Below are 4359 nucleotides of genomic sequence, written 5' to 3' on the forward strand. Positions count from 1 at the left end.
GGGTTCTACCTTCTCTTCTTATAAATAGATGGCATCAGTAGGGCATTATACACAACTTTGAAAGATTGTTACTCTATTGAAAATAGAGAGAATTTATTCTCAACTATTAAATATAGTTTTTAGAATAACAATTCTACCATTTCTACTAAAGAAGAGAAAATTTTCGTTTTCACCCCAAAAAAAAAGAGAGAAAACATTTTTCTAGTTTTGTGTTTCGATTCAATTAGTTCAAGTCCACACTCGAAGAAGTTCATGGTACGAGCATAGTAATAGATCGTTTAGTTGAAATTCGGGAACAACGAACGCCTGCTAAGCTGAAAACATAGGTATGAATTCAGTCAGGGTTTATTACTATAAATATCACAAATCGGGTCGATTTTCAAAAGAAAATAATTTTTATATTGGATTTTTCCAACAACCCTTGATATCTCGATGCCTCTGACAGAATGGAATTTGAAGAACCCAAAAATAGGGGATATCGCGACATCCACCCCTGGGTATCATGATACTCGTTTAAGGCATCACGATCCGCGTGTTTTGAAGGCTTTTTAAGCCTTCAAACACCTCAATCTCTCAATTTTTCCCAAATCCTTCAAATTTTGAATCCCTAAAACCCCAAACACTTTCACCCTTTCTTTTTTTTCTCTCAAATTCTTTCCAAATCTTCACTCAATTTCACTTTGATTTCAATCCATTTTCTTGTCTTTGCTTTTCTTTCTTTCTTTGTAGGTTTCATTCTCTTCTTACTTTGGAAACATGGAGCTTTATCATTTCACACCACAACTCCATTTCAAACAACACAATTTAAGTTTTCTTTTTCTTTCATTTATTTGCATTCATTATCTTGTTATTTATTTTTGGTGCTGATTTGTTACGGGTTAGTTGGTTAGTATATTTTTTATAGTTATTCTAGTTTAAAAGATAGTACCATGCCTCCTAGAACAACAAAATGACCGAGATACCAACCCGAGCCACCTTTGGAATTGGAGTATCATTCAATTAAGTTCAAATCAAAAGAGGTTGATGACTTTTTTTTATCCATTCAAGGATGCTCATTTATCATTGAATAAGGCTTTGACCCTTCGACCTCTCATTGTGAGGAAGTTTGGAATCTCATTCGTTTTCCTTGTTCGATGAGTTTCGCCTTTGTTCCGACAACCCCGGTAGTGATATTGATTGTTTTGGAGTTTTAGTCCAACTTAAAATTTTCTGACAAAAAAAGGTGTATTTCCGAAACAAGGTTGTTAACATCTCATCGCATGCAATTAGTGACTATTTTGGTGTCCCTCACTATGAAAGGGATGAGTTGTCCTATAACCTCCCCAACCTAACTTAGACATTATGGCTAGATCGTGAAGACTACATTAGTCACCGAAATGACTATGTAACCCAACATACCATAAAAACCCTATTTTGTATCACTTTGGTAAAACTACAGTTGCACCTAAATTAGTTTGAAAACATTCACTTATTTAGCCATTTATACTTAAGATCCATTTTACTAATAATAGTGACATTTTTGGGAAATTCATTATTTGTCACTTTGTTTTCAAAAAAAACTCGTTATCCTTTAATGCAATAGAAAATACTAATTGTGTCAAGTTTTAGTTAAGTCGAATAACATGCAATTACCGGCTTACATACATTTCCAGTGTGTTGAATAAATGCATACATAATCCCAAGTCCAAAATCCACAAACCATAGTCCGTATTTAAACTTTACAGTCCCAAAAACGAAAATAAAAACTTAAAAGAAAATCAATTCAAAAAGGAAAGAGTTCAAAGTCCATGATACATTTGCATCTCTGGTTCAGTCCTAATCTTGTTCATTACATGAAAAGTTAAGACTAGGGGGTGAGCATATAAACGTTCCATGTGAGTCAACAATAGTATAACAATCAATGATTTCATTACAGTTCTATTCATGGCACATCTCAATATCATTTCAATTCCAACATATAAGTCATGCTTATGATGTAATGTAGAAGAGATTTCCTATGCATTTGCTACACTCCAAGAGTTCTCCAGAACTCGTCTGCCAAACGCTAACAATGCGAGCCAAGCTTGATGTGGGTAAACCACCAATATAGTAGTGCAAATATACTACCAATAAAAACATTATGCAGACAGGCTGCCAATAATTTGTGGATAAGCCACCAGTATCAATTTGCAAGATAATATGCTGCCAATAAGTTGTGAATACACAATACGGTTGCAGATAAAAATTGCCAATAATGCAATAAATCACCAATCTCCTTGGTACTCCCAGTGTAGTGCATTGACAACAATAATGCAGACATAAATTGCTATCAGTACTCCATAGAACTCTTCTATCAACCACAATAACCCACCCCATGTATGTGAGATATGGCATCCAATCAATGAGCATTTCATCCTATCAATATCAATCACGGTATAGTGGCATGCTTAACATGAACATCAATATATGGTGTAGGAGTACAGTTTGTATACTTTTCTTTTAGCAATAATGGTGGCAGGCATACACGCTTTCCATTCAATCATTTTTACATAAGGTATGTAATTTTAATTGCATACAAGCTCAATTTCATACATGGCATTTTACACGAACCACAATCAGTGTCCTAAATCTCAGCATGCTATATACACATACAATTCAAATACGACCAACAGAAATTAGCAAACAGTAGATCGATATACCAAGCATGCCATCAATCAGTTACAACACTGTGTCATATTTCACAATCAGCTGATTCATACCACAATCAATCCAATTTGGGCCTTTAACATTCGGTCTTTCAATTAGAGTACGTACCTAGCTCAACACCTTATTTTAATTAGGCCATTTGACCATCCCAAAAACCAGCAAGTAAATTTTCTATCCAAACATATTTTATAACAATTTTAAGCTATTTAAAACATAGGAAAGGACTCACACCTTATTTCGCACTTCGCAGCACTAAGCCATAAGAGTCTGTGTTTCCGATCTAACACCTTAAACGTACCTAACACCAAATGGCAGAATTTAACACATTAAATATTGTTAAAACAAGCCTTTAAACACCCCCTAAGGCTTTAGCCAAACCAGTGTTACATCCATAAATTTTCTGATCTAATTCGGTCAAGCAACTTACACTGATTTGATACGAAATGAAGGCGCGAACGAAACCTGACTTCACTGCTGATCCAGGATGTTCGAACCAGCACCTAAATCATAATTAATACTCAAAATTCAATAACCAAAATCCACATTAAAGCCCTATAACATTCAGCCAAAGTAAAAACTTCTAACAAAATCAAAATAGTGCAAGATCTTGCATAGATCTGCACTTTACCCGTTAACAAGATCTGAGTTGTCGGTTGAATGCCTATGTTATTTTATCAATTACGAAAATTTAGATCAGATAAAATTAGAGGATAATTTAGGAAACTCACTAAAATAGGTGTGGCAACTAAGAATAAATGACAATCCAAAAATGATGGTGTTCTAAAGGGCGACAACACCACAAGCGGTAGCAGAAAAAGGTTGATTTGGGCGGTACAAGTAGAGATATTTGGAATAAAAAATTTATTTATTTTTAGGGCTGGAATGATGAATTATTGTCTAGAAAAATAGGAGCCAAAAATCGGCACACAAAGAAGAACAAAAGAGAAAGAAAAGAGGACTTACTAGCACCACTACGAACCAAAGAGAGGGGGCAGCACTGGACGGTAAAAGGGGGTTGATAGGGGCGGCTTAAAGATGAGTTTAGGGAAGAAATTAGGGCTGGTTTAGAAGGTTAAAACAACTAGAAAGGTGGCTGGAGAGACAAAAGTAAAGGCCTTAGCGATGGGGCGGCACAACTATAATGAAATCCTAGAAAAAAAATTTTAAAGAAGAATGAGGAAGATGGGAGGGGAGGCAAGAGGAGTGAATGAATAGAGGACATAGCTGGAAAAAAAGAAGAAGTGATATAAATTCCTAGGGTTACTAGGTTTGGGCAACACAAAAATAGGGAAAGGAGAAAAATTAGCAAAAAATAAGCCATTTTGCATGGAAAAGGAATTGAACTCTCTCCTTGTTTCTTTTTAACCACTAAGCCAATTACTCAACATTGAAAAAAAATTAAAAACTTTAAACCAAAAATTTAAGGATGTTACATGTCTAACATGAACCTCGACAAATTTAACAATGTCGACATGGACACCATTTTAGCGTATTTAACTGAGGGGAGGAGAGAGTGGAAGCGGGAGGGGTATCATAACCACCCCTTATCTTTTAAACAGACTATTATGTTTCCGATTGTAAGACTATGGATGCAGTTTATTTAGACATATATTAGTACTTTTTTGAACACTAAAATTGTTAATATATTTCGAGTTGCTCTTTTATATTGTATTT

The 4359-nt window shown here is 34.9% G+C and overlaps 1 long non-coding RNA gene across 1 annotated transcript; it reads right to left on the reverse strand.

Moving 5' to 3' along the window:
• Positions 1–569: 569 nt before the first annotated feature.
• Positions 570–4086, reverse strand: LOC105775019 (uncharacterized). Its single transcript, XR_001127638.2, has 3 exons — positions 3649–4086; positions 3113–3185; positions 570–2983 (listed from the first exon to the last, which is right to left on the reverse strand). It is a non-coding gene; the product is annotated as an uncharacterized LOC105775019 (long non-coding RNA).
• Between the last annotated feature and the right edge of the window lie 273 nt (positions 4087–4359).

The sequence above is a fragment of the Gossypium raimondii genome, chromosome 10 (genome assembly GCF_025698545.1).
Source record: "Gossypium raimondii isolate GPD5lz chromosome 10, ASM2569854v1, whole genome shotgun sequence".
Classification (NCBI taxonomy): domain Eukaryota; kingdom Viridiplantae; phylum Streptophyta; class Magnoliopsida; order Malvales; family Malvaceae; genus Gossypium; species Gossypium raimondii.